Here is a 26,845-nt window from a genome sequence, read left to right as displayed (position 1 = left end):
ACGAGTTTTAAAAACAACGGTATTGTTTTGGTAATATTTCTTATAAATTACTGACATTTTGTTATCAAGTTATTAAAAACATGACAGTGCTTAAAAATGCAAAATTAAAATAACTATTGGTTGTTATCTTTATTAAGGCGTTACATTAAAAATAATTAAAAAAAAAGCCACTTCATCGGTACTTCAACATAATTTATTCTTCTGAAAACATTCATTTATCTTACATAAACTTCAAAAGTTCAAATTTAGGCAAGATTTTTTCAGTAGTTTGGAAAAGGCTGACACAGAAGGCTTAATCATGTTGAATCTAAGTATTACATTAAACGTGGCCCGGCATGGCCAGGTGGGTTAAGGCGTTCGACTCATAATTCGATAGTCGCGGGTTCGAGTCCTCGTCGCACCAAACATGCTCACCCTTTCAGTTGTGGGTCGTTATAATGTTACGGTCAATCCCACTATTCGTTGGTAAAAGAGTAGCTCAAGAGTTGGCGGTGGGTGGTGATTACTAGCTGCCTTCCCTCTAGTTTTACACTGCCAAATTAGGGACGGCTAGCGCAGATAACCCTCGTGTATCTTTACGCGAAATTAAACAAACAAACAAGCAATACATTAAAGGTATTTCCAATAAGATCAAGTTAATTTGTAGTTCGACCTGTCCTGGGATTTTGTGTTTTAACTTTGAAAATGTTAAATAAATTATCATTTTATCAAACTGTAACTTTAAAATTGATCATCACAACTGTCATTTGAAATTCCATCAATAAGAAACTCACTTAATGATGAAAATAAAATGTTTGTGTGTGTGTTTTTGTTATAGCAAAGCCACATCGGGCTATATGCTGAGCCCACTGAGGGGAATCGAACCCCTGATTTTAGCTTGGTAATTTCGTAGACTTAACGCTGTACTAGCAGTGGGCTTAGAAATAAAATCATCATGTGTCTTGTTGGGTTCGTTACAGAATCAGCAGATACACTTCTGGTTGAACTGTTTCTCTAATTTCTTCGCACAACTGAGAAGTGTATGACTGAAGTCCACTGTAGATCCTATTACATAAGCTTTATTTTAGCAAAGTTTAAAGCAAACAACAAAACGGCCTATATGTAAACAGTTAAAGCAACTATCTGAAAATGTCGTGAACTTATGATTAAAAACGAAAGTTAAAAAATAACATGTTTTCTGTCCCCTCCCAGTGACTCAGCGTAAAGTTTACAGACTTACGAGACTAAAAATTTGGTTTCAATACCCGTTGTTGGTAGCTTTGTACCTAATAAAATTCAGATTAAACCAAATTGTAATTCATTAATTAGTCAAATACTTTACACGACATATAGGTAACCAGTAATAGAGAATATATTATAAAATATAGATAATTTCTTTTTTATAAAGCCCTCCAGCGTGTGAGCTGTGAGTTTACGGATTTACAACGCTAAAATAGCTCATTGTATAGATTTGCACTAAAATGAACACATCTTTTATGAAAGTTTCTTTCCATAGAATAAGAGTCAACAGTGTTAATAACAATAATTTAAAATGCATATTTTTTTTAATGAATATTACAAACAGTACGCTCTGTGACTATTATTTCTAAGTAGTAATATATGATAATTTTATCGTTTATATATGTGAAAATTTCTTCAAATACTTGTCATACTTGAGGATTAATTCAAGAAGAAGCGACAATGTAGTACATATAACTAGACTATTAAAATAAAGATGACAGGAAGCTTCTAGTACAAGTTAAATTCAAGTTTTAAAATATAAAAATAGACACACACAGAGCTAAGTACATGATATATTTGTAATTTTATTTGCATTTTTTAAATTGGATTATTTTCTTAGTGCGTGCAATTAATAACTATATTTACTAGTAGTGAGCTAACTATGAATTACTCACTTCAGTCGATCACATTAAAAAAACAAAAAAGGCCCTTTACGGAAATCTTCTATTGTTTATATCAAACTATATTATCGGTCAGTATAAGACACATTCAGTTACGAAATTCATGTAATTGTTTCATATTCAAAAGGATCTAATGGTTTACCTCTTAATGCAAGTGATAATCATTACCTGTGTTTTTGAATGTTTTAGTGTATATTAATCAAAAATTCTTATGATCCGGTATGTTCTCGAATCTTCTTGATGGCGATAGTATAACGCAGCATCAGTTTGAAGTAATAATAGTTTTGTGCAAGGAGATACATAAAACCTACAACACGAGATCAGAATCTAGAGTCCAGTTATCCAGTTGGTTAACGGTAAGTTTCTTAACCTACGATGCTAAAACCCGAGTTTGATTGTCCGCGGTGGACAGAGCGCATATAGTGTATTCTATAGTTAATTGTAGTTAATTAGAGAAATGTTTATGTTCTTGGCTTCATGTGTTTCTACGTTTATGTTTTCTGTTCTTTTATTTTTACGTTACAAGTGAGACTCGGGATGACCAGGTAGTCGGGGCGTTCGATTCGTAACGTAAGAATCGCAGGCTCGAATCCCTGTCACACCAAACATGTTCGTCCGTTTAGCCGTAGGGGTGTTATAATATTTCAGTGAGTCCCACCACTGGTTGGTAAAAGAATAGCCCAAGAGTTGGCGGTGGGTGGTGATGACTAGGTGCTTTCCCCCTTGTCTCACTCTGTTTAATTAGGGACGGCTAGCAAAGATGACCCTCATGTAGCTTTGAGCGAAATATAAAAACAACAACAACAAATATATTACAGGTGTGCTTCATTGCTTGCACAGACATTAAAGATACTTTTTGTTTAAGTGTAACAGAATACACTGTACAAAATAAAATTTAGAATTCACGGAAATTATTCCATTATACCAGCATTGTTATCCACATTTTCTCTTTGTTGAGAGGTTCTCAAAAGTAAATGAAGGAGTTTAAGTTACTTTATATTATATTGATAGTGTTTATTAACCACTGTGGGACACTGTCGTGGCACCAAAAGTATTTCTCTGTCAGCTAATGTGACCTTGGATTTGTTGTTGCTTCAGTTTTTGTAAAATCTCTCCTGTGGTGATATTCCGGTTTAGGATCCTGACATCGACTGCCTGCATTGAATTTGACTGGTGGCTAGAATATAACAATCCTAGGTTTTTCGGTTTACTCTCCAGGAAAACTTTCTCTTGCATCTAAAAAAAGAATAAACAAAGAAAAAATAATGAATAATGACAATGTACTGGTTAATATAACTTAAAATCAAAATTTATTTTCTCTCATTTTATGTGAAATGGTTGAAAGTAGTTTGTCGTCGTTATCGTATAACAATATTTAGTTATTGCAACATAGATACATAAACTCTCTTAGAGTTTGTTAACATAAAGTGTTAGGTCATAACACTATGTAAAAAAAAAATACTTTTTCTTGTTCCTGGGCAGAAAGTGTTATTTCCCAATTGCTTATGCCTAAAGTAAATAGAAAAGACCTATTTTTCTCTTCAAACTTTGCTTTTGTGACCTGGGTAATGAAATTTTCAAATTTACCCATTTTCCAGAACATTCCAGGTAGATTCAGTGCTTTGTAGCTGATAGAGAATTCTCTCGAACTTACAAGTTACAATTTACAATGTTGTAGAACTTACAATAATTTTCTAGAACTTACGAGAATTTTCTAGAACTTTCCATGGTAATATATATACAGAGGCTCACCACTCACCACTTCAGTTTTAGTTCTAGTTGCCTAAGTGAACACATAGACCTATCTGATTTGTTAGATGAAAGTGTGCAAGTCGCAAGTCAGAGGAAGCACACCGGCATTTTTCAAGCTTCTTCACTCCTCAAGATGGGTTCTGCTTCTGCCACAATGTATCCGGTTTGTGCGAGGCAGTTTGAACTGCTGTAACCCGAACGTGTGGCACTTCTTCATTGATATCTCATTAAGAAGCCTTATAGCTGTGCTGCTCCATAACGGGAATAAGTATCCGTCTCTTCCCCAGGCTCATTCGGTGCACCTCAAAGAGGAATACAACAACGTCAAGACCTTGCTAGAAGCCTTGAAGTATGATGAGCATGGCTGGGAAGTTATCGGAGACTTCAAAATGGTGGCATTCTTGATGGATCTCCCAGGAGGCTTTACTAAGTTTCCCTGTTATCTTTGCCTTTGGGACAGCAGAGACACCGCAGCGCACTACAACAGGAAGCACTGGTCACAACGGACCGAGTTCTCTGTGGGAAGCACAATGTCAAGTGTGAGCCACTAGTGGACCTCCAGAAGGTGTTGTTCCCACCATTGCACATAAAATTAGATCTTAAGAAACAATTTGTCACAGCTCTTGATGAGAAGTCTGCAGCCTTCAAGTACCTTCAAGACTTCTTCCCTAAACTATCTGAGGCAAAGGTCAAAGCTGGTGTATTCGTTTGACCACAAATAAAGAAGATCCTGGAGTGCACAGAGCTCCTCAAGAAGCTCAGTAAGAAGGAAGAAAAGCTTGGGGCAGCTTTGTCACAGTGGTTCGGGACTTCTTGGGCAATCACAAGGCCGAAAATTATGTGGAACTAGTTGAGGCTCTGGTGAAGAACTATGGTAAAATGGGCTATAGGATGTCCCTGAAAGTCCATATCCTTGACACTCATCTTGATAAATTCAAGGAGAACATGGAAGCATTCTCAGAGGAGCAAGATGAGTGCTTCCACCAAGATATACTGGATTTTGAACGCCGCTACCAAGTAGTGAATCATGGAAACATGATGGAAGACTATAATTGGGGCCTGATACGTGAAAGTGATTTACATTACAGTCGCAAATCTTGATAAACTACTCACTTCTAAACATGTTGGTTCATTTTGGTATAACTTTAGTATAAATACACGTAAATCTTGATTCATATGTTGTGTTATGTAAATGAAAATGCGCAAATTTGCCCGTTTTTACATAGAAAATAAGTTAATGTCTAAATTTCATTATCTAGGTCACAAAGGCAAAGTTTGAAGGGAATAATGGTCATTTTCTATACTTTTACAACTTAAGCAATCTATAAATAACACACACTATCTAGAAACAAAATTTGTGTTACACAGTGTATTAGATCAATAATAGTTTACATACAGTAGAGTAGTCTTATCCATACGAAGTCTTGCTTGCTTGTTTCTAACTTTTTTCTTATATAATTTGCAGTTTTATATATTTATACACGGGAAATTTAAAATAAATATTTTACAGATAAAAATCACAGAGAGATTGTTGCAAGCATGAGCAAAGAAAGTTGATAGCATTGCAACTACTTTCGTGTATAAATACATTTATTTTAGATTTAGTTTTTCAAAAAATTAATTACATCTGGAAATATACATGCTTTACGGAAAAATTCTTAACTTTCTTCTGCGTCCCTCGCTGGGACAGCGGTAAGTCTACGGATTTACAACGCTAAGGCAGGGGTTTGATTCCCCTCAGTGGACACAGCAGATAGGGCGATGTAGCTTGGATATGTTAATGACACAAACTTTCTTCTGCCCATGTTCAGTACTCAGAATTTCAATTCTCTGGAATTGCACATCTATTAGTCGAAATTCACACAGCGATAGCATTGTCGTTTATATATATCAGAAGAGTATTGGATGATTCCTCACAATTTACAGAAGAAAGATGTTGAGAAATTTACATTTTATATTGATCTAACTTAACACACGCTGGTGCTAGAAATATATCTTTATTAAACTGATAAACTACCCAAGCTGGAGTTTGATAATCGACTTTGCTTACCCTAATAATCCATTATCAGTTGCCGACATACTCTGATGTATTTAGTTGCAATATATTTATAATATACGAGTTTAATCGGCGTCTTTATTAGCTCACTGCATCACAAGTATATGAAAGTGTGTTGAACTTATGCGTAAAACATTCAGCAGAATATAATAAAGTTTCCAACCTACAATCGCCCATCAATTCACTAACAACTGCACTAGTATTCTGTATTTGCTGTTATATAACTCTTTGTGTCCTATATGATGTAAAAATTGTTTTTATGAGGTACTAAAATCAGAGAATAAATTTAAATTAACAAGTTTCATCTGCACAATTATTTGAATATACTATATTCATTCAAAGTATCATGGTAGACTGTAGGAATAAGCAAGTTATCATTGTGTTGCTTATCAATAGCTATCATAAGTAGTAAAATTGTATTAGATGTGTTAGTAACAGATTTATTTAAGTTATTTAAGATTTATTTATTGAGTTGCTCTAAATTGAAGTTTATTGATAATAATATGAATATTTATTATGTGATCACAATACACTTTCTTAAATTCATAAATTGAAGTATTACGTTCTAGAAAATGTTCTCACATGTAATGTTAGATGATATTAATCAGTTGAAAATAAAAATACAACGTTACAATAAAGAAATGGATCTCACTGATTGATATTTCACGCTAAGCGTCACGAGGAAATATTAATACATCAACCTTATATGAACAAAGAATATTTTATTTGAATTACAAATATATAAAAAGTAGTTCTAAAATTTATTTCTATTAATATAAATCATACATATTCTACGTAATTAACTACTACTCCAAAATGAAGTATCGCATATGTAACCTTTAAATAAGTTAGAAATAGTGTTGTTTCTCATTTGGAACATTTTTACATTAAAATACAGACTGTAAAAAAAAAGTGAGGCATTTCAGAGTATCGACATAAGTTATAAACCAAAGCTTTTTAATATCACCAGTGAAAATACCGTGAGATAATGTTTTGTTTTTGTTAGTTTTAATCCAATTGCTATGCAGCTGAAAAGAATATACTCATTTATTGATGGAAATAATCATGGTCATTTGCATAAAATGAAGATACATTGGAAATTTAAATTCGTTTTCTCTGTATTTAACCTGCCTGTCTATCTTCACAGACGCACACACATACATACACAATATATGCGACAAAATTTTGATTTTGAGTGTTCCTTTCTACGCGACTTGAAAGAATAAAACACAATTATCGCGTTAAACAACGCCTCAGATTAAAAGAGTTTAGTGTTTTGGTTAATTTTACTGTATGCGTCAAATAACAGCCTTTAAAATTTTGGAAACAAGCTGTTTTTTTTCTTCCATGAAGTATGTCTGTTTTACGACAGGGGCTATGAGTGTCAATGACCTGCTTAAATATATTCGCTCCCTCCCAATGTTTTGCTAGCCGTCGACTTACAAACATAATTCAGGATATTTTATGACTAGGCCTAGTTAAATTCCTCATGAACCTCAAATGAAAATGAAAAAAGTAGCATAAAAAGGAAAAAAAACTAAAAGCTAAGAAACCTTGCTCAGTAATGTTAACGATTTAACTGCAGCATTACTGGAAGTACTCACTTAATTTTAATTTTTGGAGTAGGATTTAGTGCTTCGTCATACAATCTTCTTGACCTGTTAGGAAAGCTGTGAAGACAATTTGTCTAGCTCAAACTATTACGAATATAGAACTTTTATGATTTTAAAGAGTGTCTAGTGATTCCTTAGGCTTAAAAGTAAACTTTAGGAATTATTGCTCTACCTGTCATTAATGTCGCCTTTTATGAGTTATTTCCACAGGCTGAAGCAATTATATGCTTAGTTTTGGCATTTTTTTATTCATATATGTATATTTATTTAAATATATTTCCACCTTTTTTTTTTCTTCGTGTTTTTTGTTAGGCTTATCCTCCGTTACACGTAATTAAAACAAAACAAGAAATTATTCTAGAGGCTTACCTTAGGTATTTCTCTATATCGTTGAATATATTTTTATGACTTTAAATTCGAAAACATGAAATTCATACAATTTTTATAAGCCGACATTGGATATAACAGCAGCATATAAGCGATTCGTTAAGTCTCGTCTTGTATACTATCTTATCTTGGAATCGGTATATTCAACATGAATGGCAAGTTATTCGCACAAGAGAAACAAGCCAAACTTCTCTGTGGGAAGATTAATCTGGTTTTACTAAGCAATTGAATACATCTTGTTATGCAGCAACACATTTTGGTGCTCGGTAAGCTGATTTTCGTCATAACTTTAAAAAGTATTTTAAGTTTTGGTATATTTGTTAATTACACTTTATTATTATGTATTACAAGTTTGGTCGATAAGTATCATTTTGCAATAACTAATAAGGATAATTTCGGCAAAAATAGCAATAAAATTAGAAAACACTTAGAACATTTTACAGTAAATTTCAGAAAATAAATCTAAAGTGTGTTAGTATTCGAAAAAGTTTTGAATGCACCCTGTACGTATTTGTCCACAAGTAATTTCACTCTATTCCAGCACTTAGATGTTTGGGTTTATTTATTTATGCGAAACGTCTAGTGAATCGTTCTTAAGTTTTGGAGTTGAAGTCATACATAAGTCTAAAAATATTGTTTAAGTCCAAGAGATTACTTGGAATTATTTCTATTTCGTAAAAGACATTTCTACAATAACACGAATATTTGAAAATGAGATCAAACATAAAATTGGGAGAGCTTTATCAAAATTTTGAGATTGATTCAAAACCATGAACGTGACGAGAAACGTACAGAGAGGTAGACGACGGTGACATAAATTAGGAATATTGAAAGCGTGAAAGAAAAGAAATGCATGTAACAAATAATTAGCCAGTTTTAGAATGGCAGGAGAGAACTATTAAACATCGTAATAAAACAATGAAAACAACTTAAACATGCCACAGGTTTTGAAAAATTATCATCTCTCCTAAAACCACTTTCATGAGAATAATGTACAGAATATTGTTAAAAATAATTAAATGAAATGCTTTGTTTGTTTTATTATGCCCAAATCTACACAAAGGTCTATCTACGCTGTATTCATCACAGGTATCGAAACCAGATTTCTAGCGGTCTGCAGACACACCAGTGCGCCACTGACGCAGACATACCGTTAAAGCGATTTAAAACTTAGGTTTGTTTTGTCATATATAAAAAAAGGTAGCCAAAGTTCATAGAAATGTGAACAATGTGTTGAATATGTTGATAAGTACAAACTGACAAACCTTCCTTAGGATGCCTGATAAAGAATCTAAAAGACATGGCTACCTCTTTCAAGTTGCTCGCTATATGCATCGACTATTCCAATTACTACAGGTGTGTCTTCTGTGACTCTGGTATTCAGAAAATGTACCTAGTATCACCCTCTTTGATTAAAAGTGTCTTTAGAGACTCGAGTGTACATAACGCCTATTTTCAAATCCAGATGGGAAAGCAAGAGATAATGACGACAAATTACTGTGAGAAAGAAATCAGAACAAATGTCAAATTATCTGTAAACTAAACGGATGAAAGAATTAACAAAGGGTTATCCATTTAACAGCTCATATGGAAAGGAGTGTCATTTATGAATTGTACATCATGAATGTGGTGTTATAAGTTACCTTCAGGAGTGGGACAAATAATAAAAAACCTAATCTTTTTTTTGAGTTATTTTAGAATATAGGGTGTCTCTCTACATTTTCTCACACAGAAGCGCATCGAGTGATAAAGATTTTATTGGAATGTGACTAATTAGTCAGTAATATTCAAGGTAAAAATACTTGCGCCAAACTAAAGTAGAAGTCCTATTCTGAGTATTCTTGAGGTTGTTATGGAGCTTTCTTAAGGGTTGGGCCCGGCATGGCCCAGCGTGTTAAGGCGTGCGATTCGTAATCTGAGGGTCGCGGGTTCGCATCCCCATCGCGCCAAACATGCTCGCCCTTTCAGCCGTGGGGGCGTTATAATGTGACAGTCAATCCCACTATTCGTTGGTAAAAGAGTAGCCCAAGAGTTGGCGGTGGGTGGTGATGACTAGCTGCCTTCCCTCTAGTCTTACACTGCTAAATTAGGGACGGCTAGCACAGATAGCCCTCGAGTAGCTTTGTGTGAAATTCAAAAACAAAACAAACGAATCCTTCAGGGTTATTTTTATAAATTATTAATATCACTTATTAAGATTCATTTTATGACTTTCAAAATTTTTATAATAAAGTTAAAAGTATCAATAAAAATTCAGTTAGTGGAACTGAAGAAGCATTTGTTCATGTACAAAATCTTTAAATGTTAAAACGCTGAACACAGTAGAATGTGAAATGATCTCTAGAGAAAGACGTCAACTGCGTAAAAAACAAAATGAAAACTTCCAGCGGAAATTGTCAGCACTTTGGTCAGTGAAGAAAGTACATCTGTTATTGTGACATAAAAGCAAAAAATCGGAAAATTGCTATTTTTTTATACTAGCACACAACAACATAAAATGTAACTGGAATCAGTGTGATAAGTCAAGTGGTAAATATTATTTAAATATTAAATTATTTTTAAATATATTTAAGTTTTTAAGAGGCAATGAAACCACACCACAAAACTGACTGATGGTAGACTTTATAACGAAATGTGTGTGTGTGTTTTCTTATAGTAAAGCCACATTGGGCTATTTGCTGAGTCCACCGAGGGTAATCAAACCCCTCATTTTGGCGTTGTAAATCCGTAGACTTACCGCTGTACTAGCGAGAGACATAAGGAAATGACTTCGTATCATAAGGTTACGTTTAAATTTTTCTGTGTTTGTTTGTTTGGAATAAAACATAAAACTACACATTCTGTGCTACGCTCATCACCAATATCGAATCTTGGTTTCTAGCGTTTTAAGTCCACAGACATACCGCTGTGCTACTGGGGCGTGGCGTTTAATGCTAAACCTCCAGTTTACTAAAGTAGCCGAACGAGAGTAGGCGTGGTTAAAACATTGCTTTTTCAAGGTATTTTCTTTAATAGCAGGTATCAACTGACGAAGCCACGTGTGACTCAGCAGTAAGCTTGAACGCTTATAAGACAAAATCGGAGTTCGATACTAAAGTGGACACAGCGCAGATACACCTTTGTGTAGTTCTTTTCTTAAAAGCAACGATAAAGTTCTATAACTTATATGTGCCATACGATATTAGTATTTGAGTATCTTTATTTATATATTTTTTTTCCAATAGAGTATCAAGTTGATATTTCTTTAAGAGGTTAGAAATTCTCCATTAATGCGACGTAATTGAGTTATAAACCTGGTACATTTAGAATTTGATATTAATGTGAATCAAGATTTTCGACGTTTGACATTGCTGCTCCTTCCCCAGTGGTACAACGGTCAGGATAAAAGTCGTGTCACTCGACCTACTGTGGGCAGATCACAGATAACCTACTATGTAGTTTTGTGTTCAACAAGAAACAAAAACAAAGCTGGTATTGTTTACAGAGAAAATGTAGTGACGACTATCATATTATGAATCCGTTAAGCTAAATAAGTCATAAACTGGTTGTAACTACTACTCTATAGGCCGAGTATAATCTGGTAGGTAATATACCAGGACTTATGATAAGCAAACAATATACCATTACCCTATTAACGCAAACGACAATGCGATGTGATGTACATACATAGGCCTGTCTCTGTACCGCATTTTAATACAATTCTACGTTTTCAAATTAGCAAAACACGTTGTCACTATAGCCGATATAAAGTAGCGGCGGAAAAGATTGTGTTAAAAATACAATTTTATATTATTAGGATTTTATGTAGATATCGTAAGGCTTAATATTAATCGCTTTTGATCTAACAGATCTCTCAGACTCAAAATATTCATACTCAGAGACTGTAAAAATTTATTCAACTTGAAGACTTAATATTTTGTCAGAATTTATCAATGTTTACCATGCAACATAATCAAGGAGGACGTCGTCTAGAAAAATAATACAAATCGATTGTATACAAGTTGTTTCCGTAATATATTAATTATTAATGATAAGACATAATGGTCAAGATAATGGAGTCAATACCGATGCATTTCTGTCAGATTGACATAATCCATGAAAAAATATGTGTTTAAACATCACTACTTTACAATGGAATCTTTTACAAAACTTCCCAGTAGCACATAGGTATACCTGTGGACCTACAACGCTAGAAACCTGGTATCGATATCCGTGGTGGGCAGAACGCAGATAGCTCTTTGTGTAGCTTTGTGTTCAACTACAAAGAAACTTACAACCGCAGTTTTTCTTCGGTATGGTCAGGCGACTAGTGTGCTCGACTTGTAAGATGCAGGTGGCGGGTTCGAATCCCCGGCGCGCCAAACATGCTTGCTCTTTCAGCTGGGGAAACTTTTTAATTTTACTGTTTGTCTCATTATTCGTTGGTAAAAGAGTAACCCAAGATTCGGCAATGAGTGGTGATGACTAGTTACCTTTCCTCTAACCCTCGTGTAGCTAGCTATGCGTGAATTTAAAAAAAACTCGACTTGGACTTTGACGACACAGTAAGGAATACGTTTTTGTTTAATGCGCTAAACCTCTTTATGTTTACGTGTTTGTGTGTTTAAAATAATTAGGGTTCTTTAGTTATGAGTTACATATATCTTGATTATTATTGTTGCATCCATCTAAAGTACTTTTTTATTTTTTGTACAATATTTCAACGTATTTTAACGCGCAAAGAATCTTTTTTTATTACAACTGCATAGTTTTGAAATAGATTACAATTAGTTTGCTCGATATTCTTCTGTAGGACATGAAAACGTCTCATTAAAATATTACCCTTATGTCGTACGCTAATATGTGTGAAATCTTTCAATGTTTTCGCTAAACACTTTAGATATGTATATGGTACTAAAGTTGGAAACTGCCTCTACATCTGTAGAAGGCTTAACTGATTGTTTACTTGCATAATAAAGAGCAGAAAACCTACAGATCGAAGTAGCTTTAATATCAGTTATATGATGTACTGAAACTGTTCTCTTTACTTCTACTGAATATTTATTGGAGTTGCTTAAGTAATATATAATTTATTGTTAATAAATGCATTCAGTTTAATAGACTGCTTTAGAACTAGCCATAAAGAGCTTTTATATTAGCTTTTGTTTTTATTAGCGGCTTCTAAAGAAACTGTTATATTCAGAAATAAAGTGTGCTTTCTATATTTTCGCAATCAGATTTCATTGGAAGTTTAAAAGAGATCCAGTACATGTAACTTGATTTATTTTCATTGGTAGGTCTGTAGCATCCTGATTAGCTGTGCAAGAATGATACTCATTTAAATCATTCTAAGAAAATGTATATAAATTCAGAATACAGTAACTAAACCAAGGATTACATACACGTCGGTCATATCATATTTGAAATTTTCTCAACTATTAGGTAGAAATTAACAGATTGTCTTGAAAAATATTGAATAGTTTTAGCATTATAATTCGGAGGGTTAACATAAATTACCATTATAATGCTTTCTTTTGCTGCTGTATTTCCATTAAAGTTACATTATTATAAAGAAACTTTCATATATTGTAGTTTCAAATTTTATCAGAAACTGGTTGTTTTAGAAATATAACAAAAATAATAATGAATTAAAGTAATGCATCGACTGTGACGTAACTCTGACATGAATGAGTTTCTTTTTATATTCAAGTACGCACGATTTTCTGCAGAAAATTAACAATGCGGAGGGTTTTTCAGAATAAATCAAAGATGTTGATCAGGAATTAGGAACTTTTAAACTCCGATCACTTTCTCGAACCTCCTGAGAAGTCCAAGTCAGTTCAGCAGTACTATAGCGTTTCTGTACATTTGGCTAATCTAACCTTTCACTCTGAGATCCACCGCTTTCGAAGGGTTTTGTTTACAATCGACAAAAACATACCTTCGTGACAGGGCGAATGCAACTGTGTAACTGTTTAGCATTTAGGCAAAATGATAATATTAAGAGAAGATGGAATACATTTCTACTAACAATCAAATATTGATTTTAATAATCAAATAATTTTATTGTAACCTTAAACGTAATTAATAAAAAACATGTTTTACGTTTTGCTTAAACCTGACTATACTGACGTTGAGATGATAAATCTAAGAATCTAACTGAAGCTAACAACAAGTGTTTATGTGGTTTGTAAGATACTCTTTGTCATTTATTTGAAGCTATTCTCATTTTAATTTTCTTTTGTACGAATATACATGTTTTAGATACAGATTTATAACGATTACTGGTTTATTAGAGTACTTAGAAAAATTGGGTCTGGTGTGTGCTCTGCATTGTTTCCTTTAAACTCTTAGTTAAAGTCCTACATTTTTTTGCTTATCACCTGCAGTGATCTCTGTAAAAAATTGATCTATTCTAAGTTAACATTTTGTACTTTCAGAATAGAGTAAGTTTCGACTTAAAGTTTTAGGGATACTAACCTCATCCACATTATTTTTTTTTTATTAATCGATGAAGTTATAAGTTTTTGTATCATTCTGAAACAGTATAGAAATCTGGTAATTTATCAGCATTTCTACTTTTTCATAGTCATACGGTACAAATAGCATAAAATATATTAGAACACAGTATTACTTACTGGTTTACTTGAGAGATAATGGAAGCTTTTATTATGATTGGAATATATGTTTACTTTTATATTAACCAAACACTATTTTTATTGCATTCGAAATATTCAATTGATCAGTGGAACAAAGAGAAGTATTTCCTATTTCACATTTTAATCATTTAATAAAGTTTATCATGGGCTTATTTTCGTACTTTTTTAAGGGGAGCAAAACATTCTTTACAATTAAAGTGTGTGAGGGAAAGAGATGATTGCAGCGATACCACGTCAACGCTTTTCAGCTAATCATCCTGTTTGGTCAGTATAATCTGAGATAAATAAATAAATGGTACATTAAAATTTTATCATACCTCTTATGGCAAGTTGACGAATAGTGACCAGCTGCAAATCAGGCTATGTGTTGGAATATGCAGAACCTGTTCATGAGAGCATCAAGCTGTCGCTGTCTCGTTAGAAAAGAATTGTTGGTTGTGTTAGAAACACCGTCCGACACCCGCCGTTTAGTCGGCGAACCTAATTAGTTGAGCAAGGAGTTTCCTACCGTAAGAACTGAGCCCAGGGACACGGAAAGAGAGAAAAAATTTCATGGCCTAGAGGTTTGGAGTCTTTTCGAGATACCGAATTTTGATAGAAGATTCCGTCTGGTTCCTTAGGTAGGAGTGAGATGAGATTGGGGGATAATGGGGGCGATTTATTTTTTACATAAAGAGAGAAGTAGTGAAATTATTACACGCATGCGTACTTTCGGAAGGTGGCCTTGAATCGTCTGCCATTTTGGTTTAGAGTATGCAGCTAGTGGACCTTTATCGGACATTTGACCACAATTAGATTCAAAAAATAGAGGGTAATGAATATTAAGATCTTCTAAATCACATCAATAAACTTCTAATCTACAGGTTTCAATTGATTGTTCCGAATGTGTTTACAACATGTAATAGTTACCTTCAAGCTAAGTTTTTTTTTTCTCAAAACTTATTTTTTGCGGACATATTTTAATTTATGTAAATTAAACTTGAATAAGGTATTTGTTATACAAACAACGAATTGGAATACCAGTGTGATTTTTTTTTATTTTTCTTCCACATGGAAACTCGAATAAAATATGTTATCAGTAATATCTATCAATGATTGCCAAAATGATACCATAGCTCAACGTTCCATTAAACTGAAACACTTCCAACAAACAACACTATCTCACTTCTATGACGTGGAGTTAAGCGTTGAAGCCTTTATTAATGTTGTTGTCATTTTGTAGCCCTAAACTTTAACTGTTTAGCTTGCGTATCACGTTTAATAAGCACTATAGGGCAAGCACATTTTTGCAATTTATTTAGCTGTAACGCAGATACTATACCAGTGTAATGTATTGAGCTTGTATTCAAACATAAATGATCATCGGTGAATCATTGGAAACTTTCAGTGGTTCTTCTGTGTGATATAAATTACCTATAACCCAAAATAAAGGTAAATGGTTTCTTTTTCACTAAGCATTTTATCATGCGAGGTTGTCGATTGTGTACGGAAACGAAGTAATTAGTTTTTACTCACGTATTAAATCAGTCTGAATTAGTAATACTCTGTACCATACATTTCATATGCCTAATGTTAATAAATGACGAAATCTACTTACTAATGACGTTTCCTTCTGGTTTAGTATATCGCTTTTTCTCCGACCCTTGTTTTGGCTCCGGGTATAATAAACCTATAGTTTCATTTGTGACATTGTACCTACATTTGTCTACAGAAATAGTCAATTCAAATAACATTTTTTAACTAAACACAAATAATAATATCTAAGACTTAACTAAGGTTTACAGAAAATATAATAAAGTAAGTAAGAGGTACTAAATTATAGAATAAATAAAGCGCATTTCTGTAATAATAAGTATAATTAGAAAAAAAATTAACTTGGAAAGTATATTGAGTAAACTTTGACTTAATTTTAGTCATTTTATAGCATATTTAATATATTTCATTTATATATGAAGTGCATATATGTTTGTACTTTTGGAAAATATATGTGTTTATTTTAAACTATTTGTGTTTCGTTGAAAAAACGACATTTGAATGTTTTTGCTATTGATTCTCAGTAAAATTATATTATAACAAGTGATTTTTTGAGGTCACGAAACCCGTTGAAGAAATTAATAAAATATAGGAGAAATAGGATACTCTGGTATTCCAATGTTTTGTTATTCGTTTCTTCAAGTGAATATTGTTGATGTGTTGGTCATACATATGTGTGTGTCTTTCGATAAACATTTAGAATATTTATTGTAAAACATTTAGGTAGAGGTTTTGATACCATAAAGAATTCGTGTGACTACGTTTAATATTAAATGAAAAATGTTCTCGAGTTAGATATTAATTTTAACACAGTATGTTAACTAGTTTTGTTTTATTTTTTGAAACGTTTCATACACTTTCTTTTGGAACATTTTTGCATTGTTTTTGTTTTCTGAACATTTTCTGAATCTATGAACAAAAGAAATTAAACAGCGTTTATCAATTTACCTTATTCGCTTATCAGACGAAATAGTTTTTAGTGTTTTATTTAGTTATTTTTGTTCCAATACAAATAAAAAAAAATTTCAGGTTGAAATGATTTATTTCTGTTAATTACACAAGTGTTTGAGATAAAAAAATTAACTTAATTTCGAGATCAACAAAGTTTTCATTTATTTCCAAAACTAGTTATATTTTCACCATTTCAAGAACATTCAAATAAATATTCTAAAATCTCATTCAAGTACTTCTACTTCTAATTTTATATTTATATTTTTGTTTATATACATTTCAGATTCAACTTAATTTATATAACTTACAATTTATTATAAATTCCAGTTAAGGAACTTATCCAATTATTTTAACATTTATTGTAAAAAATATACTTTTTTGTTTAAAAAATATACTACCTTTCTTATTCGAATGTAATTTACAAAGTAAACAAGTAATTTCACTACAAGCTTTTTTCATAATGAGTTTTAATCACAAACATTCTTTCACGGTTAGGTACCCACATTAATAAAACAAAATAAAGTTAAAACAGACTTTAGTTACTTTAATGAATTTTTATCTTGTTGGAATAATCAGACGAAACGCTAATAGAGCAACATATTGAGATATACTTTACTAGAAATTATTATACATTTCTCTCAGAGGAATGAATTATTATGAGCTTTAATTGTGTATTACTCAAACGCTGTTTTATCTGACTTTGAAACTTGAATTGTTTTGTCTTTTTGCTTTCAAAAGTAATTTTATTCTACATTTGATATTAAGTACTAAGTTCTTGTCAATATAAAATTTTACAAATGAACGTCTTGTAATTTTACTCGGTAAGAAAATTCATATAGAGAAGAGGGAAACAGCCACCAATTGCTGATAAAGTCTGCTAACATAGGTAGTAATTAATTTACTATCTAATAGCCTTCCAAGAAAAGATTAGAATTTTAGTTAAAAAGAGACAAAGACAAGAAACACACACACAGCAAGAAGAAAGCAAAATATTATTAAAATAATATTTGTATGATAAATATAGTTTCACACTTACATTAATCATGGCTAATGAAGATAATGAATACCAAGTTATTTTATTTTGGGATTACAATTCAACAATATAGAACATTTTTTCTGATTAGCTAGCCTCTTTACACACCCACACACTCACAAATAAACGTACAAAATATATTTCGTTTATTCGTTTTTGGAAAAGATATGGCGTGTTAGGTGATTGTTTGAGTTCTATAAATGTAGTGATGTGACCAAATCTTGGTACGTCTACAAGACAATTGTCAGACGGATCTCTCTGGCTTCTCAAGAACCATTATAACGTGTACTTGCGTAACAAGGGTTTCTTTGGATGGATGTTCAGAAACGTCTGTCATCAGATTCTAATACCGGGGTCAAAAAGAGAATATTTATTTTATTAGGACAAAAAAGTTTGTCAAATATTGATGACAGATCAAAGAAAACTGGATATATTTATAAAGCGAACTATTCGTTAGACTGCGATCAAATTGATTAGTTCACCCAACAGTTATCGGAACTTGAATGTCTAGAAATAGGTGAAATATTGTTATAATGATAGTTGAGCAATAGAACAAGGCTGTAGAGCAAAACGCATAAGGCAGTTGCTCCTGTATGTACATTTCCAGCTGGTAAAGCTAGCGTAATGGTATCGATAACATTCTTGTATCAGAGGTTAGCTCCCTTTGGTCTTATAGAAAGTCTAATAACATTTAAAACATATCTGAATGAAGTAAAAGTTCTTCACCACTTCATTTGCAACTTGATTGGCGAGTGTTCCCTCAATGTTAAAACTAATATAACAATCCACCACTGTAACATTTGCAAATAATAGTTCCATGAATCTCTTATTTTGCCGCCTCAGTGACCAGACTTCTTTATGATTGAGCATCAGTGGTTTGAACTTGAACGTAATATTCATTCCACTATACCTGTGCTGATATGTTTGAATTAAATGTAGATGACACTCCTCGACAGCTGAACTTTCTTCAACCCGCGTCAGTTATTTCATATAACTTTTGTTGTAATAAGAAAAAGAGTAATGTAACAATGTACTTGTTGGAGTACGTAAACAAGTTTGAAATAAGTCTGTTTAATGTTCTATGATGATTTTTATAGTTTATGCGAGTGTCCGTTTCTTTGTTTGTTTATTATTATTGAGCTGTTTATAATTTTTTAAAGAACGTGGCTTATGTTATGCGTGCTTGTGCGCGGATGAGATATAACAGTTGTTGTTTTTTTAATTATATAAATAAACTATAAGAATAATAAAATAAAACTCACAGTTTAATCATCTTTAAAACATTTGTCTTATTATTCATAACGAAACTGTTTTTATATCAATTATTATTAAATTATTTTTAAAACTATCATATTTGCCTCCATGCTCTGCACATTCAATCTAGTCCTTGATAGCATTTACACTGGAAAACTGTAATAGAAACACAATAACTTTAACGATTTTTTTATTTTTTAAAAAACGTCAGATCACTTTAAGTTACTACTACATTTTATTATCCTATTGGGAACCAGCTACAGAGGTCATTAAATTACAGCTTAACATCCGTATATTCTTTGTGTTTAAGTTCGTAACGTGTACTCTTCGTGGTGGTTAAATTACCTTCAATCACGTTATCACGTGTGTATACTTGACTGGACCAATAGTCAACAAGAAAGCTTCTCATTTCTCCTTTTTTGGTACGTGATTTAATCTAACACAGTTTAGGTTTAATACAATTTACAGTTATTTTTTCCGAGTAATATTTGGCAATACAATTTAATCTTTAAGGTTAATCAATTGTGAAATAATTTATTAAATACCAGTTTTTAATTTTTTTCATAGCCGCTTTAAACAGAATTAGTATTAATGAAAATATATTTGTGTAATTTATTCATTGGAATTATCAAAATATTCTTTCTCTTTCCAAAATTTCCAAAACAGCAAAATAAACATGCGTTAAATATATTTTTATGCTAAAAATTCAAAATATGAAATAGTTTTTTCATTCGCCAATAATATTCGACCTAAAACCAAAAAATTGTTTAGGAAATCTATACAGAGTAAAAAATATTTAAACTTTAATGTGTTTAATTAAATACACTGCACCTAAAATTTATTAGAAAAATCACATGAACTGCAGATGGATTTTTTCACGAAAAAAATATTCTGTTAACATTATTTTTATCACAAATTGTAGCTTGTTAGTTTCTAACGTTTCACCAGTTTTCGACATTTAAATTGTAATTTATTAATTGCTTTTGTTGTTCAAAGACTACCATTAAAACTGTAAGTAAATGAAATAAAAACGAACGAAATAGTAGAAAATTAGATCACAATACTAGTTTTGATATTGTAATAATATAACATTTTTAACAACCAATAACCCAGATAAAAAGAAAACGTTTTATTTACTATCATCTTGGAAGTGTTCATGATGCTCTGAAATCTTTGCTTTCACATACTGAGATAGTGGTATAAAGTGATTAAAAAAAAAACTTAGTAAGTACGTTAATTTATGCACACTGTACGTATGAATAATACCAGGAAGTAAGAATAGTTAATCAACACAATTAGCTATTCAAATGGTTGGTTACATCACCTTTAATTTTAATTGATAATGTAACAGTTTAATCACATGTTACTCAAAACGTTTGATGCATTACAATATTATGTATTTTGTTACGTAAGTAAAATAATCTTTTATTTCTTCTGAACTTCCCAAACTTGATAATATAATATCGGTTTTACGGCCGAAAATATCGTTAACAGAGAGGATATCCAGATTATGGACCACATGTTATAATCTTTAGAATTAAAAACATAATAAAATAAAATTAATTATCTGTACTTGCTACCTGATAATTTTCAGTTTTAATCTATGTATCATGTCTCCCTATCGAATTGCAAATTTATTATTTTTTTAAATAGATACACGCTGTTCCACTATAACTTGAATGAAATATTAACTGGTAACACGAAGGTTCATTTGTTTGTTTTTAGACCAAAGTCACATCGGCTATCAGCTGTGTCCTCCGCGGGGAATTTAACTCGGGGTTTTAATGTTGTTAGTCCATAAAATCTTTCCACTGTTTCACTGGTGGACGCAATGGTTAGTGGTTCTATTGATGAATAAAATGAAAGAGCGTGTAACTGCTGCGAGCTTATTCATATTTTTATATTCTTATCTTATATTTAAAAACATATTTTTACCTTTAGTTATAATTATTTATATTGATAAATTTAGTTTGTAAAAGAACTTAAAAAATACCTGCTTGGAAACAAGTTTGTGCGAAGTTGATATGATTTGATTATTACACTTACGTTACATGTCTAAAACTTGATCATTCGAAAAATACCTTAGAGATCTAAAAGTTGACCATTACACTTACGTTACATGTCTAAAACTTGATCATTCGAAAAATACCTTAGAGATCTAAAAGTTGACCATTACACTCTTACTTGAAGTAGTTTATGTACTTAGAATATGAAAATGGTGCTTCGTTTACGTTATTGTTATTCCTTTTGAAAAGCAATAAGATAAGCTTTTCTGTGACACACCGGTAAACTTAGGGGCTTATATCGCTAAATATTAGAGTTCGATCAATGTCCTAAGTTTTCACAACGCTGATAGCCCGATATGTATCTTTGGGCTGAAGCACAAACAGACCAAATGACCAGGTCCCAAGCGTTCAACGAATAGAGGTAGCTAAATAAACAGTGATAAGAGAAATAAATAAAATTAAAGTCGAATTTCTAAGACTGACACTGCATTAATTTTCTTTAAATACGTATTTTCAGTAAGAAAATATTTGTATGCTGTTCTGTTAAAAGATAAAGGTATATTTTTTTATATTCGTTCATTGTTTGTTTGTTTTGAATTTCGCGCAAAGCTACTCGAGGGCTATCTGCGCTAGTCGTCCCTAATTTAGCAGTGTAAGACTAGAGGGAAGGCAACTTGTCATTACGACCCACCGCCAACTTTTGGGTTACTCTATTACCAAGAAATAATAGGATTGACCGTCACAGTATAACGCTCCTACGGCTAAAAGGGCAAGCATTTTTGGTGCAACCGGGATTTGAACCCACAACCCTCACATTGGGAGTCGAACGCCTTAACACACTTGGCCATGCAGGGCCAGATTCGTTTATAAAAGTTTGTCTAGAAGTTATTCATATAGATATGTAATCATAGTACATTTAAAGCCTAGTACTTTACATTTATTACTATAATAGAAGATAAAACAAACATAAGACCAATTTCTTCGTCTGTTTGTTTTATTTATTTTTACACAAAACTGTACAAGAGTTATCTGCGCATACTTGTATCTAATATGGAGCTGATAAACTAAACAAAGTAGGCAACTAATTAACAGCACCTAACATTGATTACGTTTTGTTTTTTTATAAAATAGTGGAAGTGGTCGAACTCCACTTTAATGGCGCGTCTACGGACGACCCTAAAGTGCGAGCGACATTTTTGCGGGAACTGGACATGAACAGTGAATAGATTACTTTAGGTTTAAGAAAGACAGTTTTACAAGAGTAGAATGTGAAATTAATAATCTTGAGCAAGCATATTAAAATTTAGTAGCTACAAAATCAACCCAATCTTACTGTACCGGTTTGTACAGTATGTTTCTAGAAACTAGGTTTCGATACCCGTGTAAAAAAAACAACATAGATAGACCATTGTGTATTTTTTGCTTAGTTACAAATAAACTTAATGTAACAGATTCTTTTTGCCTAATATTCAGATAAAGTGTTTGAAAAAGTATATATATATCGTTATTTTAAAAACAATGCATTATTGTTACAAAAAGTCGAAAAAAATCTCTTCACAAAGTCTTAATGTATTAACAAGCATTATAGTTAGTTTGCACTGAGCAGAATTTTATAACTTATTGTTGATGTTTGATTTATTTATCAAAATACCATGTGAATAAATGTTGGAAATGATTTTATCCATCTCGTTAAAAACACAGCAACAAAAGTTCATTAATGCAACTCAAGTTCGTACAACAACTAAAATAGGAAGATATGTATCCAAGCAATATTATGTTTTATTAGTTGAAGTTTTAAACTCAACATTTTTACACATTTCATCGTTCTTAGTTATTATTTTTATAATTTATCTGGAAATTCAGCATGGAGTTAAACGTCTCGATTCTCATCAACAACAACATAATCCTTACATAAAACATTATTTTGATTGCTAACCACCTTGGACTCAACAACAACGTTACCCCCAACCCTCAGCCAAATCGTTTCCCAACAATAATTTACATCCTTAATTGACAAAGTAGATCTTACTCCAATCACAATTGGCTCAGAAACAAGATCTGATGTTAAATAAATGTAAAGAAGAGGGACATTAACAAAGCCACCTCCAATACCCTGAACAATAACATACTCACATGTGGCAGAACTCGAATCTAAAGCCAATATACCCTCTAACAACAATGACTGAGTTTCCCCAGTATCACGTAAAATACGTATGGGTATGGGATTAGCAGTGTCATTTGTCAAGGATACAGAACCAACTGGTACAAAGGCCTAAATTCTTCCTTAACTACATCAGCCTTTTTATCAGTAGCCAATTCAGCATCGAGGGATCTGGTGAAACGACGTCCATAAGTGAACACAAACACACTGGATGTTTCTCCCTTTGCTTTTTTCTCTTTCAAACTCCAACAATCGGACAGAGCATGACTAGTGTTTTTTTTTTTTTTTTTTTTTTACAAAACTGGCAGACATTCCTTGATGACTTTAACAAAGTTTTATCCTGACTGTTTAAAGATTTCGAACTAGAGGAGTCAAAATTTTTAGAATAATCCTAAGCTTTGGTAGATTGGACAGGTACAAGCTTTTGCTGAGAAAGCAGGAATTTCTTTTTATGGAAAGTGGATTTTATGTGTTAAAGTTTAATCATCAGAAAGAGCAGCTGCTTCCTGTAATTTCAACTTTCTTTTCATCCAAATAAATCTTGAGGTCGTCACTTGTACAGTGTTTAAATTCCTTAATTAGACATAATTGTCATAATTTATCGAAACTGTTACCAACATGCATAGAATTACATGAAAATAAACACCTTTCTCTTGGCGAATTTCATATCTTGTTTGCAATAATCTCGAAACTTTTGTCAGTAAGCCTCCAGTATTAAATCATATGCTTTAAAAATAATGATAATTTTCAGCCTTGAGTCGTTTATTTTCTCTTTCAGCTCAGATATGGGCTTGTTCAAGCTCAATTTATGTGAGTTTTAACTGGATTTTTAACTTATCTTTATCACTCAACTTTGAATAGCTAGTGGAAACACTAATGCTTTCTGAGACAAAAATCATCATCCACTAGTATTTCAACAATACGTTTTTAGTTTATTTTTTCTCATTGATTTCTTAACTTCTAATCCTAATATTTTCGCAATTCAGTTTTGTTATACCTATTTAGTTGTTCAAAACATGATCATATATTATTGGCACTGATTAGTATAAATTGACCTATGATTTGAATTATGATCGAATTTTGTATCTGATTCAAATATCGGACACGAGCCCACAATTTATTATGTTACATATTACAATTTGGAATAGCTAGAAACTGAGTTAAATTTAAATACAGACTTAGAATGTGAATATGTATCAAATGTATGATATTTGCCAATAAGATTGATACACACAGTTTTCTTTCTAAGCACAAATATATTTTAATATACAAACAACAATACAGTTTATAATACCTGTTGTTACAAATAGTTATTAAAAGAATTGTTTATATACAAAAGGTTTGCAAGCTTGTACAAAATATTCTTCTATCTGGTCTGAAACTGAATCTTTCATTGACGGTTCACGATGAGCAAATTAATAACGAGTTTATACTGGTACAGTTCACTCAACGAGTAGCTAGCTAGCTTCTTCACTGAACACACTCTGAGTTTTTCACCGACAAAGATATGTATGTAATGTCCTCGTAGAAATACTGACATTCGAAGTTAATTCAGTGAAGTTAATGGTTTGTAATTTTCAAAATATATAAACGTTCCTGGTAAAATATCTATAGCTTTCCGATCATTAAGTGTTAATTACCATTATAACTTCCAAGACTTAAAATATATCTACTGTAGTAAATCAACAATAATAACCTGTCTCTCAGCGTGTTGCGATAGCAACTTTTTATAATCACTAGGTTAGGTTTTCGAAATTTCGGTTTGTAACACTACTAGTAGTCACTAGTGTTTACATACTCATATCATACATTGTTGATTCTTACACTTGAAAATTTTCTACAACTTTAGTGAACAGGTTGGAATTGCGCAATACCATTTAACAGTACAAATTACATACATTTCTAAATATATATCTGACTGAAACAAACATCGATATTAGAATAAATATACATATATACATTCAACCCATTACAAGATTTCTTGAGATAACTCGTACTACAAATCAAATAAATGTAGTGTTACAACTACCGTAAAGTTTATCGATGTGTAACTGGTGTGTCAAAACTAAAAAGTTTATATAGCTTCTAATTACTCCAAAGTGCAAAGCAATTTTATAAAAATATATAAACGTCATAGTATTCTCGTATTTCGCAATTTCATGTTATTGTTCCATTTTATGAAAATAACAAGAAATCTAATCTATACTCTGAAATATTCATACGTAATTAGAAAACAACGTACTCGAAAAATGTTGACTCTCTTTGTTTAAGAACAAAGCAGCAAGATACCAGGGGTATCGATACAGTTTTAGTGTTAAAATTCTTCAGACTTACTGCTGAGCCACTGGAAGGTTTTTACTCTGAAATGTTGCATTTTGATAGAATTATCTTCCAGAATTTAGCACGATTACATTGTTCTCTAGAAAATACTTCAAATCTTATTTTAATTTATAATTGACAAACTAGTTTTATTGATAATAAAATAATAAAAACAATAATAATGATTGTAATACCTTTACACGTATAACATCTATTTCGTGGTACAAATTAAACATAATGCTCAATGTAGAAGTAAAAAAGGGTCTCAGTGTCTAACTTATTTTTTCTCAGCAGTTACAGCAAACGTAACACCCAGTCATTGCTTTTGTTGTTGATTTCTGAAGCAGTTAAATTATTTTTTCTCTGTTGGCTGATTCACATGTATTTCTCTCTCATACAACTGATCAAAGATTGTTTGGATAATTTCAGTGAACTCAAATTCCAGTAATGTTATTTTCACAAATTACTTTTCTGTAAGTAATATATGCATAGACGGATACCATGGGTAACATTTATTTTATAAAATCATATACTTTTAATTTAAACATGCAATACTCAAAAAAAGAAATGATACATATGCGAAATATAGTCTTCGTTAAACCAAATCAAATTTAACTTAACTGCACATATGTTGATTTTCATGAACATTTTGAGTTGTAGCTATGCATGTCTCTTATCCAAAATTTTACGTTCATGTTATCACGTTCTTCTGTGATAAAGGTTGTGTTATTGTATTTTTTAAGCTTCCTTACTGATCTGGAAGTATTAACCCTACAATCTGTTACTTTAACTATTCATGATCCATTTCTTAGTTTACTTTTGGACATTTGTTTAAAGAGTGCTTGTCATTTATTTTTTGTATTAATATTATGTAACACTGCGTAATTTCCTAAGTTTTCAACCAAGAACGAAGAGTGGCGCTTGTATCTCTCCGTAGCGTTAGTTTCTAGTTTCTTTTTCAATTATGGGCAAATAATTTATTGGCCTCTATGCTGTATTTTGAGTAAGATCTTACGGTATGATAAGCGATTTCGGAGAAAACTCCATGTCCATTTTTATACACGAGAAATAAAATGTGTCATTGTTGTGGTAATGAGAACTGTAGAAGGCGCATGCATGGAGTAGAATGTGTGTGTGTTTTCGTATAACAAAGCCACATCGGGCTACCTACTAAGGCCCCGCGCAGGGAATCGAACCCCTGATTTTAGCGTTACAAATCCGTAGACTTACCGCTGTACTAG

General features: G+C 32.0%; 1 protein-coding gene and 1 long non-coding RNA gene across 2 annotated transcripts in view; one reads left to right on the top strand and one right to left on the bottom strand.

The window, feature by feature from the left end:
- The window catches only part of LOC143253223 (cadherin-related tumor suppressor-like), a 140,345-nt gene that overhangs the window by 65,738 nt on the left and 47,762 nt on the right, over window positions 1–26,845 (top strand). The gene's annotated exons all lie outside the window — the stretch shown is intronic.
- Window positions 178–14,952, bottom strand: LOC143253225 (uncharacterized). Its single transcript, XR_013029454.1, has 2 exons — window positions 14,665–14,952; window positions 178–3,137 (listed from the first exon to the last, which is right to left on the bottom strand). It is a non-coding gene; the product is annotated as an uncharacterized LOC143253225 (long non-coding RNA).

Source organism: Tachypleus tridentatus, chromosome 6 (genome assembly GCF_004210375.1).
Source record: "Tachypleus tridentatus isolate NWPU-2018 chromosome 6, ASM421037v1, whole genome shotgun sequence".
Lineage (NCBI taxonomy): Eukaryota > Metazoa > Arthropoda > Merostomata > Xiphosura > Limulidae > Tachypleus > Tachypleus tridentatus.
The sequence above is the reverse complement of the archived record's forward strand: the minus strand, read 5'-3'. Positions and strand labels throughout refer to the sequence as shown.